Source organism: Pan troglodytes, chromosome 2, assembly GCF_028858775.2.
Source record: "Pan troglodytes isolate AG18354 chromosome 2, NHGRI_mPanTro3-v2.0_pri, whole genome shotgun sequence".
NCBI classification, from domain to species: domain Eukaryota; kingdom Metazoa; phylum Chordata; class Mammalia; order Primates; family Hominidae; genus Pan; species Pan troglodytes.
Window position 1 is genome coordinate 174,909,534 of NC_086015.1, and position 17,041 is coordinate 174,926,574.

General features: G+C 39.6%; 1 protein-coding gene across 7 annotated transcripts in view; it reads right to left on the bottom strand.

The window, feature by feature from the left end:
• Positions 1-17,041, bottom strand: part of PLD1 (phospholipase D1) — a 209,930-nt gene that overhangs the window by 162,973 nt on the left and 29,916 nt on the right. For 2 of the 7 annotated variants that reach the window (XM_009446853.5, XM_009446852.5), the window contains exon 1: positions 7,469-7,630. The exons of 3 other annotated variants lie outside the window; for them this stretch is intronic. The gene's annotated coding sequence lies outside the window, so the exon portion shown is untranslated. Of the gene's footprint in view, positions 1-7,468; positions 7,631-17,041 lie in introns of those variants that run through there. 2 more of the 7 variants (XR_001713797.4, XR_008547173.2) reach the window with 2 other exon arrangements.

Below are 17,041 nucleotides of genomic sequence, written 5' to 3' on the forward strand. Positions count from 1 at the left end.
ACAAGACGAGGAGAAAAAAGGAGAAAAGAAAAGAGAACCTGCTATATACATGTTGGCTATCATTACTACTGTTATTATTTCCTCTGATATTATCTTTCTATTAACACAATTATTCCTGATCTCTGATTTTAATGTTTTATTCTTGGGTTTATGTATGTGTATATGTTTAATGTTATGCAAATATTCTTGTAAGCCAATTCAAATCCTTGGTATAGCATAAAGTCATAAAAATAGAACAAAATAACATTATACAGCTTATTTTCTTTCTTTCTTTCTTTTTTGAGATAGAGTCTTGCTCTGTCTCCATGCCGATGAAGTTGATAGGTCTTCCTAGGAAGCAGTAATCAGCCTATCACCTCTTTCTCAGACATCATTAGGTAAATGCTGAATGGCATTAGCTTTTAGTTTTTACCAACCTAGGAGAAATGGAAATATAATTTCATACATCATTACTAAAATGGGTGATCAAAGCTCACTGTAGCCTTGAACTCCTGGCCTCAAGCAATCCTCCCACCTCAGCCTCCCAAATAGCTGGGACCATAGTCACATGCCACCACGTCCAGCTAATTTTATTTATGTTTTTAGTAGAGATGGAGTTTCTCTATGTTGCCTAGAGTGATCTGAAACTCCTGGGCTCAAGTGATCCTCTTGCCTAGACTCCCAAAGGGCTGAGGTTACAGGCATGAGCCACTGCGCCCGGTCTACAGTTTATTTTCAATGACACATAATAATCACTAATATTCATTTAACACTTACAATGTATGGGGCATTATGATAAGCTTTTTATATACATTATTTCATTTAATTCTTACAAGAACCCTCTAAGGTAAGTACGATTATTATCCCCATTTTATAAGGCAACGAAGTTGAGTCTTAGAGAAGTCATGTAATTTGCTCAAGGTCACAACTAATAAGCAATGATCTAACCCAGTAATTTTGCAACATGGCCTACAACACACTCACATTAATGAGTATGTACTTTTCTTTAACTTTGAAAAGTTAAAGAGTTAGACACTCCAGAGGCCAAAAACAAGTCATTTAATCCAATAAAACAGTTGGCAGCACTGACAGAGTTCATTTGGTCTTAATCTCACACTCAGGACACTGTTGGGAAGATGGGGCCTGCAGAGTGACCAGGTCATGTTTGTCTACACGGTCTTTGAAAATCAAATCAAAATTTTCAGGATTCTCACATATTGCATGATTCCATTCATATGAGATGTTCGAAATGGGCAAATCAAGAAAGAAAGAAAGAAAGAAAGAAAGAAAGAAAGAAAGAAAAGAAAAGAAAAGAAAAGAAAAGAAAGAAAGCTGCCTAGAGCTAGGGGAGGAAAAGAGAGAGGTAGGGAGGATGGGTACAAAGTCTCCTTTTGGAGTGATGAAAATGTTTAAAAAATGGACTATAGTTATGGTCACACAACTCTGTAGATATTCAAAAAACCAATGAATTGTATACTTTAAAGGGCTTAACTTGATGATCTGTAAATTATACAATATCAATAAAGCTGTTAAAAAACGATTTCCAGAGCTCAGTATCAAGTGTTCTCTAGTCACTCCATGTGGCTGCCGTCTTCCAGAACAAACATAGAAACCAGATGTGTGTAAAGTAAGCTTGTACCCAAGAACAAAATGTTCCAACAACAATGATAAGAGTAATGAGCATGCTGGTGAAGTTGGTAGGTCTTCCTAGGAAGCAGTTATCAGCCTACCGCCTCTTTTTCAAACATCATTAGGTAAGTTCTGAATGGTGTTAGCTTTGAGTTTTTACCAACCTAGGAGAAATGGAAATAAAATTTCATTCATCACTACTAAAGTGTGTGAAAACGAGCAGAATATTATAAAGAGCAGCAGAGGGGGAATCAAAGGACCCCAAAAGCTTCCATTCGAATCTACTACGACCTTGTAGACTTGAGGACTCAGTCATTTTGGGCTTCAGTGACTTGATCTGTAAAATGAGGAAGGGGAAGAATGAAGTCAGCTACTCTAAGGTTTTCTTCTGTCTTCAGCATTCCAGTCAAATCGTCCCTTCTAAGGATTGTCTTGGTATGCTGACTTGTCCCATTCATCACATCATCAACTGCGTTTAGACCAAAGAAGTGTTATCCAGACATCTGGACATATTGAAAATCTCTCAAAGAATCTTTCCTGGACTGACGTTTCAAGTATTTACGTGAACTTCCTCCATATCCTTTATTAAATACACTATCTACCTTATACTTTAATTAGCTATAAAAACCTAACTAAAATTTTAAGCCTGACACAGAAAAGTCAAAAAGGTGTTTCCTAACATGATGTATAAGGGCAGCAATATAATTGTTCTCCAAAGTAAAATGATTCTGTCCTTTATAAAAATTCATTTTACCTCAACTCTAACCTGTCACTTCTAATCAATTTTAATTTTTATTATAAAAATGATAAATTCTCATCTAAGAAAACCTTAAATATATACAAATTTGAGGAAATTAAAATCAGTTTTAGAGCCAATACCTTAAATAGATTAAGAGTAATGTTAGTCTACTATTTCTACTATTATATGTTGGTATAGTCTCACTTTTTTTTCCATGAATAGTTTTTCCCTTTTTTAAAATGAATGTAAAGTAATCATGTTTAAAATACCAATATGTAGAAAAGTATAAGAAGAAAATATAAATCATCAGAAATCCCACCTTCAAAATAACCCCTAAATCCCTATTAACTTAAGGTGATCATCCGTTCTATTGTCTCTATAAGCATAACACACACATAGAGAGGTATATTTTAAACACATTCAGATGTGTGATGGAGAGATAGTTTAATATCCATTATTTTAACTTAAATATCTATCATCACCATTTCCTCCTATTACAATTTTCCATAAATAAAATTTTGATGGTCCATCATGCAATTTTCTTCTGCTACTCTATGTTTTTATTATTTGCAACTTTTCATGGTAATAAATAATGCTTCAATTAACATTTTTATACTTAAAGCTTCTACACTCCTACCTAGAAAATTTAAATCTATTGACTTTTTCCTTTTGTGATTTCCTCTATTGATTTTGGGAAGAGAAAGTGCTTACCCATTCAAAGATTAGAATTTTTATTTTTTCATTTCTTTTCTTTCTTTTAAGTTAGCTCCTTAATCTGTCTGTTATCTTGTTCTATATTGTTAAAGGTTCTAAACTTATTTGTAACACGTTTAAATTTTAGCCAAATTGGGTAGAAGTTATTTGCCCAATATTTTTCAAATGCACATTTATGTCTTTTAAAAAAATATGTCTCATAATCTTGGTTATCCACTAAACTTAAGGAAACCTTCGAGACTGACAAAATAACCAGAGCTTTGATTACTAGCAGGAAGTCATACTGGGCAGAAATAAAGAGGACACTCCTACTGGCCAAATTAAAACTAAACAATCAGAAAAGTCCAAGTTCCTAGCTTTAGTGGCTTTATTATTTTAGCCTTAAAAAGTCTCTAAAATCCCAAAAGTAGCTTAAGTGGTTAAAAGACAGTATTCAATGCAGTGGGCTATTCTCCATACGGCCTGGCCACTACTGGTCTCATTTACAGGCCATGGGCAACCTCTATATCCTGCCATTGGTCACCAGGTTCTTGCCACTGGTCACGAGCAGAGTAGGTGAGAAAGTGGAGCACAAGCTTACCAACCCAAGTAGAGAAAGGACACCAATGGCTTGCCTTGCTGGTTGACAGTAAGTCAACAGAGCATCTTCTAAATGAAGAGCAGCACAGATGTCAGTATCTACATGGTTGTTTCTCAATAATAAATACTGGGTTATATTGGATATAATACAATCCAAAATGTATTAGGTTGTATTTTTTTCTCATATTTTTCTAATATTGGATTATATTTTCAGTTTTTCCCCCTCCACAGCACCTTCTGATGCACAACACTGTCATAGCTGCCTACTAGTTGCTCTGACTTAGGTCAATCTAACTTTCTTGGATAGTTTCCTCAACTGTAAAATGGAGATAATAAAGAAAATCAACCACTTAAGGTTGTTGTGAGGATTAAGGAAAAGGCTTAGAACAGGCCGGGCATGTTTACACGGCTCATGCCTATAATCCCAGCATTTTGTTTACATGGCTCATGCCTGTAATCCCAGCATTTTGGGAAGCCAAGGTGGGAGGCTGACTTAAGACCAAGAGTTTGAGGTTGCAGTGAGCAGTGATCGTGCCACTGCACTCCAGCCTGGGCAACAGAGTGAGACTCTGCCTCAAAAAAAAAAAAAAAAAAAAAAAAAGAGAGGGGGGCTGGGGCTTAGAACAGTGACTGCACTTAGGAAATGACTTTTATGTGTTCATTATTGTTATTATTATTACCACTATTCTACCACTTCTGCTATGACTATTACTACTACTGGGGTAGTACTACTACCCCAGAAATGCCGGGTCAAACTTAAATTGGGTTCTTCAGAATGAAACAGGCAACTGGGGAGCTCTGTGGTCAGATCAGCTCCAGGAGTATACTCTATCCTCAACTTTTGCAATCCCTCTGGGAAGTTAAGTATTTACCGACATTACTAAAATAGTGAATTTCCAGGGTGGGTGGCATCACAATCTCCCACATTTTCTGGTACGTAACCACAAGACCTATGTGCACACAAGCACCTGATTCTTGAGGGGGGCAAGAACCAGGAGGTTAGGCATGGAAAAGGCAGATGTGGCACAGTTCATTTTAGTCAATACATGAAGCTGACAAGGCTATAAACTGCAGATGAAAAGCCTGCACCTCCCAAACCATACGCTGCAAAGATCAAGACTATGTGTGATCACACAGGAACAAGGAGTGATCTGGGCTGTGAACAGAACTGGTCCATCAGGTGAAAATCTACCAAGGTTCGATGGTCAGAAAATTCATCTCTAATACCACTACTACTCCTAGTTCTTCAGTTCTTTCCTCAGAGTCCTGATCTTCTACTGCCATGCAACTTCCTCAACGTTTGGGGCATAGCCAATTCAAGTTTAAAAAGTTTGCCTAAGAATTTATCTCCAGCTTTGAAACTCAGATTCATTTTATAAGAAAATTGGCATCACATCCTTCTGGGTCATAGCTAGGTCCATAAACCATCTGAGATGTGTGAGACATCTAAATCACTTTGACTATCAACAAGAAAGCATGTTGGATAAAAATTAATTAGCACAAAACTCAACTTAAAATTAGATGGTATGTTATGAGACAAATGCTCATCTCTTATTAGCCAAAAGACCCAGATATAACAAAATTAAGCCAGTCCAGCAGAATGAGAGCAAGAATGCAATGTGTGTTCCAAACCTAGAATCAGGAATAATCTGAGGTTTGCTTAGACACTTTATCCCAAATTTACAGATTTTGAACTCTCTACTGTACAGTCCTTTTTTTTCTCCCACGTTTGGAGGAAACATTTTAATGTCTATATTCTCTGGGAAAACCCTAAAATCTGGTTTTTAGGGAGTTCCCCTCTTATCTAATCCTTTGCCACATTATTTTTGTTTCGAATCTGTGGTCTTTGCTTTGTTACCATCTCTAGATGAAAAGCTATGAAGCACTTGGGAACCCAGAAACTGAGATCCACAAGATACAAATGAGTTTCATGTAAGCTTTTAAAGACCTTTATCTGTACCCATCAAGCACAAACAAGTAATCAACGACTAAAATGTCTTAATATTTCTCTCTAAAATCATCAGGCAGCTACAATCAGGTGGACAAGTCGTTCCTTAAAATTTAATATCATTTAATAATTAATAATTGCACAATATCATATATGTGTAGTAATAGCATATATATGGCATATATATAAAACTTAGCAAAGTCATAGCAATCTTTGCACTTTTGGGAAAGCTAAAATGATGTAATAAACTTACTGTTAAAGAAAATATCTACAGAGGCAGGGGCAATAACACAGCTGTAAAATTGTGTCTTAGGGGGTATAAAATACAGTCCATTTTGTAATCCCGAAATGGCATGCAGCCATAACATTGTAACTTCAACTTAGCACTGATGGGGAAAGGGATCCTTAAAGTTTAGCATATCACCTCAAAGATCTTTTTTAAGTACCTATTTTTGTCTCCCTTCCCCCTCAATTTTTTTTAAGCAGAGAAGAACATGAAAGAACAGACTCTTTCTAATACACTGTATTTCCCAGTGGGGAAAAAAGGAGAACAAAATGGCAATAACAGAAGCATATTAGCATGTTTTAAAACACTAGTACATTACCCTGAACTAAAGCATCCTTAAAATAACATGAAAGCACAAGAAACTATATTTCATAAAGTGTTGCAAACTTTAAAACACCAAATTGAACTACTCCTATAGAACAATTTCATGCCAGATTGCTTTGGTGGCAAATTAATAAAGGCAGAATTGCTCTTTAGATCTTTAAATTAACGAGATTAAGGAAGACAGTGTCTTTCTCTGTGCTTAATTATATTGACTTAATTTCTTAATTACTATTAACTATACTTTTATGTTTTACAAGTCACACTCCATTTTTACAGCTGTTCTTTAATCCTCGGGTAATCTCGTATTCTGAAGAATCACTTGAGGATAAAAACAGCAAAACTGAAGACAAAATTCAATTGGGCTTAATCCACCTGTACATTCTGCCTGAATCAATTCTTATGCCAGTATTTTGAGGCATTCCAGAAAAGTGCCAGACTTTTCAAAGAGAAAAATTAAAATGATATTCTGGTTCACTGAAACTCCAAGGAGTAGGCCTGAAGAAAAACCGTGCATCAGACAAGCACGCACCAGTGTGGTGAGGGAGCACAACCCCAACTGGGGCCCAACACTCCACTACTTAATGTTTCAAAAAATAAAATCAACTGTGTATAAAATCATATTTATGCCTAGAAGGTCTAGTGCGACGACACAAAGAAAGCAATTATAAGAAAGGAACTAGGCTGGGCAAGGTGGCTCACGCCTGTAATCCCAGCACTTTGGGAGGACAAGGCAGGCAAATCGCTTGAGCCCTGGGGTTGGAGACCAGCCTGGGCAACATGGCAAAACCTGGTCTCTATAAAAAAAGTATAAAAAAAAAATTAGCTGGGTGCGGTGGCATGCACCTGTAATCCCAGCTATTCAGGAGGTTGAGGTGGGAGGATCGCTTGAGCCCAAGAGGTTGAGACTACAGTGAGCCATGATCATTCAACTGCACTCCAGCCTTGGCGACAGAGCAAAACCCTATCTCAAAAAAAAAAAAAAAAAAAGGGGGCGGGGGCAGGGCTGATATTTACTAACAAGACCTCTGGACTGCAAATCCAACACAGATACTAATATGTCATTTCCACTTGGCTTCCAATTGTATTTAATATGGTCAAAAAATGCATATATTATAAGGAGAAACATAACCCCCTAAACCTCTGCAGGATAAACGAACTCACATTATTTTCTAAAAGAACGCAGCAACCCAGTCTGTCCTATCATCACACCGTGAGCTCAGAAAGAAAATCTGACACACGCAGCAGAAAGTGCAAAACGTTATTTACTAACCTGGTGCCCCTGTGAAAGTAGTTGCTCCATATCACCTTAAAGAAAGAATCCTTACTATGAAACCAATCTCCAAGGCAGCTGATAGCCAAGAGGTGGCAAAATCGACTACCCTGAGAATCCAAATAAACGGGCAAAGCCTTCCTGTTCCCAAGCCCAGTTTTGGCTGACTCCCTCAAGGCAACTTAAGTCATAGCCAAGCCCACAAAGCACTTTAGCCTATAAGCTTTAGTAATGAACTTGAAACCACTCCCCATATGTTAAATAGACACCGGACTGCTGTGAGAAATAAAACCCACATACAGAATGAGCTACAGCTTCAGGCTGCACTTTTGTACTTGCTGCCCAAGAAAACCATAACACAAACTTAAACAAAGAGAACTCTCACTCCCTTCTCTCCCCTCAGACACTGCATTAAAGTGAATGATTAATTTTAAGCAAGGGGATACAGTCTGCCCTCCATTAGGGCCATGAAATGACTTTTATATTGTTCAAGTTGTGTGGCAGTTATGGAACAGATAGCACCGTAATTTCACATTGCATGAGAGGGACATATGAAGTTATCATTTCTGAGAATCAAATGTAGATAGTATTACTATTTTCAGATAACATTGAATAAGCTTAAAAACCTCATCAAATCCAACGATTAACATAAGTTCAATAGGAAATTTTGTCAAAGAACCTTCTAACTTCTGATTCTGACTTAGTGTCTATAAATCTTAAAAACATTCTTATAATTCAGTTTCACCACCTACATTTAGAATGGATGTATAAGCTAAGACACGTCTTTTAACATGGATCTTTAAGCTGCCTTTTAAAATGGAACTTAATACCACTCACTAAGATTTCAAAATAAGAAATTTATGTTTCACTCTAGAAAAATGTAGTCAATCAATTCCTTAAAGCAGTTAGATCTTAAAACAGAGCCAGTAATGTTCTAGCATATTGTTAGAACATCAGCTTTTTAACACAACGTGTTCACAGTATACTTATTTTCCCCTAGTTTTCAACTCCAAGAACAGTTTTAATTCTAATGGCTTGTTGCCATGATTTGTATTTTGTTTAAATGAGACTTATTTCAACACAATGACCAAGGTTTTTGAACTTTAATTATTGCTTCTCCTAAACCATAAGATTGGACCAAATATGCCAGGCAAAGCTTGATTCACCTGTTGCCAAACTGATTTACATGAATTACTGGTAAAATTCAAGTTACTCAAAACCTGTGAAATATAAGCCATTAGCTCAACAAATTCACCCATGAAAATCCTGGAGACTATTTTAGATCTAATGCACACCTTGCCCACCCCTCTACCCACTCCCAGGTCAGGGCTCAAGAGGATCTCATGGGGTCACTTTAGAATGAGGGGGCAAGACAATTTCTTTTCTCAGGGAGAAAAGAAAACGAGCCTCAAGACCTGTGGCTGATGACTTTAAAAGGAGCTAGTACCCCACCTGCTGGCAAAACCAAGCGAAGGCTGGATGAGCTGAACAAACCTCAGGGGAAATGTTATTACTTTGATGCTGGAAGAAAAACAGGGAAGGATCAGCTATGCGAGCACATTAATGTCACATTCAGTATGTCGTTAAATATTGTTAAATTTTTCCCCACAATAGTGATATATTTCTAGAGGATATAAAAATGCTCATGCAAAAAAAGTAGATTCAAAACCATCTATTTTACATGGATCTGGTTTGCAAACATATATGATGATTTGCATGCCCAAGGAAATACTCTGATAAATAATATTGATCTCTCCTCTGCAGAAAGAGCTTCAAAAAATACTCCTGGGAAACAAACACAATCTTTGAAATGGAAGAAATATGAATAAATCCCCAACTCAGCTAGATAAACTACTGGTGGGGCTGTGTCTCCATCAGTCTGTATGTCTGTATTCCCAGAATTTCTCTTATCTTTCAGTAAAAATGTATTTCCTTTTGCCACATATAAATTAATTCTTCTAAAATGAATATCTGATATTAACCTTAATGAAGATGAAGAAAAGTTAAGTGGTGGGCACCATATTACACTACATTCTTTAATAAAACCCCGCAGTAATAAGAGTATAGCAGGATATGACTTTTAAATGAGCCCAAGCTGTACTACTAAAACTAAAATGAGGCCAGGTGCAGTGGCTCATGTCTGTAAGCCCAGCACGTTGGGAAGCCGAGGCGGGTGGATCACGAGTCAGGAGCTCCAGATCAGCCTGACCAACATGGTGAAACCCCATCTAAACCCCGTCTCTACTAAAAATACAAAAATTAGCCGGGCGTGGAGGAGTGCACCTATAATCCCAGCTACTCAGGAGGCTGAGGCAGGAGAATCGCTTGAACCCGGGAGGCGGAGGTTGCAGTGAGCCGACTTCGTGCCATTGCACTCCAGCCTGAGCAACAGAGCGAGACTCCGTCTCAAAAAACAAAACAAAACAAACTAACTAACTAAAATGAATAAGGATAGCTATTATATAAGCTCTTCCGATGAGCCAAGCTTGGTTCTAAAGTGCTTTATAAGTACCATCTCATTTAAACATTACCACTCTATTATTATACCAGTTTTTTTGTTTTTTTGTTTTTTTTTTTTTTGAGATGGAGTCTCGCTCTTTCACCCAGGCCGGACTGCAGTGGCGCTGTCTCGGCTCACTGCAACCTCCGCCTCCCGGGTTCACACCATTCTTCTGCCTCAGACTCCCGAATAGCTGGGACTACAGGCGCCCGCCACCGCACCCAGCTAATTTTTTGTATTTTTAGTAGAGACGGGGTTTCACCGTGTTAGCCAGGATGGTCTCGATCTCCTGACCTCATGATCCGCCCGCCTCGGCCTCCCAAAGTGCTGGGATTACAGGCGTGAGCCACCGCGCCCGGCTATTATACCAGTTTTACAGATGATAAAACTGAGGCGTCCAAAGGCTAGTAAGTACACTGCCAAGATCACACAGTTAGAGACAGAGCTGGGATTAGAACCCAGGTCGGTGCTCCTAGCCATGTACTTTAAAAACTCTTTCCTCCTGAGTGCGTACCACTTAAACCCTGCCAGGCCCTGGTCAAATGCAAGGGCGGGGGAGACAGTGGATAAGGCCTGCACTGTGAACAGTCCTCATAAAGGCTTTCCAGAGAAGTGGCCACAGAACTGAGACCTGGAGGTGACATGGAAGGGAAAGGGTCCCCAGGGAGAGGGCACTCACTCAGTCTGCCAAGGCAAAGGGTAAATGGGGTGGGGGACATTGGAGGGACTGCCTGCAGGGACCTTAGTAAGGCTGAGGGACCAGCAGAAGAAAATGCTGTGAGGAAGGCAGAGTCCTCTTATGTCACATCATGGAGCAAAGAGGCATCACCAACTGATGCTAAACCGGGAAGTGTCCAGATATGCATGTTGAAAAGGTAAGTAGGAGGAATGAGGCCTTTTTGGGTGAGTAGGAATTTAGACATTCCAGGTAAAGGCAAGCACAGGCCAGTGCTGTAAGACATACAAGTTTACACTTTCATAAACTGTATCAAGGAGGCTTGTGCCGTAACCCCCGCAGCAGCATGCGCACTGGCTCCCTTGTCAAGCCAGCTCGGGGCTGGAGCCACGTGGTGGTTACTAATGCCATTCACAGAGTTAGGGACAAGGAGGAAGGGCAGGGTGGTGGGAGGAGGGTGGGGAGATGCTCAAGCCAAGGAGTTCACTGAGGGAGGCTGGGTTTGAGGTCCTCTGAGCCGTTCAGGGAGGATATCCAGCAGGCCCCAGGAGATGCAGGCCAGGTGCTCCAGTCCTTTGCCTAGACAGCAGAGGTGCACATTTAGGAGTCACTGACACTGAAGGAGCAGCTGCAGCTGGGGGACAGTGGGACACAGAGTTTGTCCCTGGAAAATGTACAGCATGAGAAGAAAGAGTGAAATTTAAGGCAAGGCTAAGGGTGTCAGACAGAATTCAGGCTGTTGATAAAAAATTTAATTTTTATTTTTACTAACTTCTAACTAAAATTATCATTTCCTTCTGTAACTTGTCATCAAAGATATTTTCTTTGACGTCAAAGATATTTTCTTAGACATCAAGGATTTTTCATATCACATTAGTTATTGTAATATCTCAAAGTATCATTTCCACTCATCACTATTTCAAAATTACAGTAGTTATTAGACCTGCCACTAGATACTGGTAAGTAATGCATTTTAATAAAGGACATGTATTACAATATGACATATTTACTTCTTTGCATATTGATAACTTTATGTCAGTATAATTGGTTTCCTTTGTAATCCTATGCATTTTAATTTTATGTGTTTAATTTTACAGAATAAATATCCTGTAGAGTGGTTCATTAGCTTAATTAGAATGTCAAAGAGGTCCCCATGGCACAAGTAAAAGTAAAGAACATCTGATTTAAAGGGGGAAAGAGCCCAGCACAGTGGCTCACGTCTGTGATCCCAGCACTTTGGGAGGCTGAGAGGGGCGGATCACCTGAGGTCAGGGGTTCAAGACCAGCCTGGCCGACATGGTGAAACCCCGTCTCTACTAAAAATACAAAAATTAGCCGGGCGTGGTGGCACACATCTGTAATCCCAGCTACTCAGGAGGCTGAGGCAGGACAATTGCTTGAACCCAGGAGGCAGAGGTTGCAGTGAGCAGAGACTATGCCACTGCACTCCAGCCTGGATGACAGAGAGACACTGTGTCTCAAAATAAGTAAATTTAAAAATTTAATTAATTAATTAAAATAAAAGGGGAAAGAAAAAGCCACAGGAAAACACTTAAAAATAGCTTTGCGAAAAGGGGGACCCTAATATGAGATGGAGCCAGCTTTCAAAGCTAGGATGCAAACTCAGGACTTCCGACTTTGTGTTCTTTCTACCACGTGACTCCACACCCTAAAATAATAAAAACAGTAACCCCTTCATTTGTGTAAACAAAGTGCTTTCACATGTATTAGCTTGTTAGTTCATCACATCGATTCAGAGTAGGAAAAGGCAGGAACCCAAACCTGCCTTGAACCTCAGCAGAAGCTGCCATCTAAGAAGACACTCCTTCCTGGGCCTCAGCACTGTGCCAGTGCTGCAGCGGACGGTGGTACCTGTCACCCCACTCTATGGAGCTGTAGTCATGGGCACAGAAGAGTAAGATGAAGAGCCCCTCCCTCATACCACACTAGCTAGAACCTGATCACAAGAGGTGGGCACAGTGGGTGCCCACCCAAATGATGAGTTGCACTTCTCTCCAGGCTTCTATTTACAGGTAAGGCTAAGAATTTGTTTCCTTGCTCAAAGCTCTTTTATTTAGTTCTGATTGGTGATCCAGAGTGAATTACAAGATTTGCAATATTTCAGCTCTTTAATATGCCATTGGCTCTAACCAAGACAGAAGACTTTACTTAAGCAATTGGTTTGAAATTAGATGGACGAGCTGAAACAATGAGCTCTCTGTTCTTTCCTCTCTGTGCCCACCAACTGGCATTCATTATTTAATCTGTGACGTGTGTTGCCAGGGCTGCGGTAATGACAACGGCGCCTATTGTCTTCACATCCCTTCCCTATTCTGTAACATCTGTCATGGCTCCTGTCTATATTTCATTTTATTTTGTTTTATTTTGCTTCTTTTACTTTTACAAGGTTATTCTTAATTACTACAAATTGCTCTGAAATCTATTCTAACCCTGCAAAGTGTAGCATCATTTTGTAACTTGGCAATAACAAAAAACTGAAGGCGCGTGTGATAGCACCCTTTTAAATTACTGTAATTTTACATAAAACTGTATAATTTCAAACAAATTTTATCTCAAGGTGAACTAGATAACCTCTCTTTTTAAATACCTGATCAGTTCACAGACGACTTTGGCCCCTTCTCATATAATACATGACTTCCTTTTACACAATAATGAGAATGTGGGTTTATATGACTAATCTGACACAATACAGTAACTTCTGCTTAAAAAAAAAAAAGCTGAACATTTCTTAATATGCAGTTAAAATGTAAATTACTATGTTCATGGATGGATCTTTAATTTCCAAGTTTCTCTATTATTTTCTTTCTTTTTTAAATAAGGAGCCAGAGTGAAAATTGTCACTTGCCTTGTAATCAGTCACCTAAAAACTAGAGTGAAAATTTTTGTGTGTAAAAAGAGTTCAAAATTGGTTTCTACGTCCCAGGAACCGGAGAGCTGGTCTTCCTACTGCTCTCTGTCTCAGGACACAGCACACCCATCCGCTGTAGGAAAGGCAGAGGTTTCGCTTAGAGCTGCTTGCCGTGTAAGGAAAGAGGGAACTCAACCTGGCAGGAACAAGCCCTTGATGATTTACCTTCTTTCCTAATTGCCCAGAGGCATTTCCTTCCTTGCTTACCCAATCTAAGGAAGGGTTTCCTATTGCCCTAGCAGTTCCTTTAACCCGAAGCCATTTTCTCTAGTTCCTACCCTATTTTTTGTGTTGCTCTCAATCTGCTTTCTCACAAGACCTCACTTTCCAGCCAAATTGGTTTATTCTGTTTTTCAAATTACCTAGTTCTTCCTTCCTTTTGAGTTTGTGCCACTGTCCCAACTGTGGCAATGCCCTTCCCCCTCCTCGACAGTAAAGGAGTCAAATCTTCCCCAGCATTTCAAGGGGCAGCCCAAACCCATGTCCCCTACAAAGCATTTTCAGGTCACCCTGCTTTAAAAAAAAAGCAAAATTGCTCAACAACTACAGCAATCATCATCAGCAGCAGCAAATCCATTAGGCAACAAATTATGCCTTGCGACTTTCTATTTTATCTGGATGGGTTATTTAAATAGTGATGGCATTTAACTTTTCATGCATTTATAACTACTTCCTCCAACTTAGTAATCAGTAACTACATATTACAAGTTATACCTCTGAAATCAACCATTGTAAAAAGCATATAGCAAAAATTCTACCTTACATTGCATTCATATATGTATTTGTTGCTTACAAGATATTTAAATTATTTATGTTACTTAATGATAATTACAAAATAATAGCCAACACTATTGCCATAATATCTTACTAGACTCAATATCTTATTTGACATTCACATCTGCCATATGAATTAGATACAATTATTTTCCTCATTTTTCAGGTGACGAAAATGGGGCCAGAAAGCTTAAATTTCCCAAGGTCAGGCATTCAACATGTACTTAGTGAGCACCTACTATGCGACAGGCATTGTTTTTAGCATTAGTGATGAAAGCAGAAAACTTCTATCTTCAGGGAGTTTATATTCTATTAGGGAAGACAGACTATCAAAAATTAAAACAAATATATATAAAGCCAGATAATACTAAGTGTTGTTAAGAAAACTAAAGCAGAGTAAGGGACTGGAGAGAGATGGCATCTGGAGAGAGATGGCATAACTGGCGAGGTAGCACACTCCTTAGATAAGATGGTCAGAAGAGGCCTCTCTGGGGAGATGACACTTGAGCAGAGACCTGAACGAAGTGAGGTGACAGGCTCTGTAATCATCTGGGAAAAGGGCCCAGGCAGAAGAAACGGAAACTGCAAAGGCCCAGAGGCCAATACAAACTTGGCGTGTTCAAGAACAACAAAAAGGCCAGTGTAGTCAGTGCTGTGAAAGAAAGGGCAACAGTAGAGGGTGTAGTGAGAGAAGAAACTAGGGAGTCCGTTTATGTATGGCTTTGTAAACCATTGCATAGTTTCATTTATGTTTTTCCTTAAATATAATGAAAAGGCCCTGAAAGGTTTTAATCAAGAAAGTGAAACACTGTGCCATTTGAAAAGATTACACAAGTTGGGTAGGTAAAGAAAAGACTAAAAGGGGCTGGGCATGGTGGCTCACACCTGTAATCCCAGCACTTTGGGAGGCCGAGGTGGGTGGATCACTTGAGGTCAGGAGTTCAAGACCAGCCTGGCCAACATGGTGAAACCCCCTTCTCTACTTAAAATACAAAAATTAGCTGGGTATGGTGGCGGGCGCCTGTAATCCCAGCTACTCAGGAGGCTGAGGCAGGAGAATCGCTTGAACCCAGGAGGCAGAAGTTGCAGTGAGCCGAGATTGTGCTGAGATCGTGCCACTGCACTCCAGCCTGGGGGACAGAGCAAGACTCTGTCTCAGTGAAAAATAAAAATAAAAAAAGAATAGACTGAGAGAAGGCAGACTACTTAGGAGAATATTGCAGTAGTCCAGGTGGGAGATGAAGAGAAGTAGTCAGATCTAGGATGGATCTACTGTGAAGATAGGGCCAAGAAGATTTTCTGATGTGGGTCGTGATGCAGAGTGTAAAAGAAAGAGAGGTGTCAAGGAAGACTCTAAGACTCATATGAGTAACAGGGAGAAAAGTCTAATTATTCAGCTGGGGAACATTGTAGGTGATGGGGTCTGGGGAGAAGCAGTAAGTTTTTGGGGCAAATCAGGAGTGCCATTTTGGGTAGGCTAAGTTTGAGAGACCTTTTAGATACCCAAACGAAGAGAAGTAGGACGTTGGATACCTAAGTTTGAGGCTTGGATACATAAGTCCGAGATTCAGGCCTGGGGTTTGGATATGTAAGTCTGAGATTCAGGCCTGGGGTTTGGATATGTAAGTCTGAGATTCAGGCCTGGGGTTTGGATATGTAAGTCTGAGATTCAGGACTGGGGTTTGGATATGTAAGTCTGAGATTCAGGCCTGGGGTTTGGATAAGTAAGTCTGAGATTCAGGCCTGGGGTTTGGATACATAAGTCTGAGATTAGGACTGGAGTTTGGATACATAAGTCTAACATTCAGGACTGGGGTTTGGATATGTAAGTCTGGAGATTCAGGACTGGAATTTGTATACATAAGTCTGAGATTCAGGACTGGGGTTTGTATACATAAGTCTGAGATTCAGGACTGGGGTTAGGATATGTAAGTCTGAGATTCAGGACGGGGGTTTATATACATAAGTCTGAGATTCAGGAATGGGGTTTGGATATGTAAGTCTGAGATTCAGGACTGGGGTTTAGTTATTAATCTGAGGACGGGGGCTTGCATACATAAGTCTGAGATTCAGAACTGGGGTTTGGATACATAAGTCTGAGATTCAGGAATGGGGTTTGGATACGTAAGTCTGAGGACTGGGGTTTGGATACATAAGTCTGAGATTCAGGAATGAGGTTTGGATATGTAAGTCTGAGGACTTGGATTTGGAGACCTAAGTCTGAGATTAGGACTGGGATTTGGATCCATAAGTCTAACATTCAGGACTGGGATTTGGATACATAAGTCTGAGATTCAGGACTGGGGTTTGGATACATAAGTCTGAGATTCAGGAATGGGTTTGGATATGTAAGTTTGAGGACTGGGGTTTGGAGACCTAAGTCTGAGATTAGGACTGGGATTTGGATACATAAATCTAATATTCAGGACTGGGATTTGGATACATAAGTCTGAGATTCAGGACTTGGAAGTCAGGTGGCTTTAAACGTGGTAGTTAGCTTTAAGTAACATATTTTCACCACAGACTGACTGAGGGTGAATAAAGGAGGCATGTCTGAGGACTGACACCCAGGACTCTCCAACACTTAAATACCAGGAAGAAGAGATGGGTCCAGTAAAGGGGGCCAAAAAAAAAAATGCCAGTGGGGTAGTAGGAAACCCAGGAGAGTGTGGTGAGAAAGACAGAAGCCAGGTG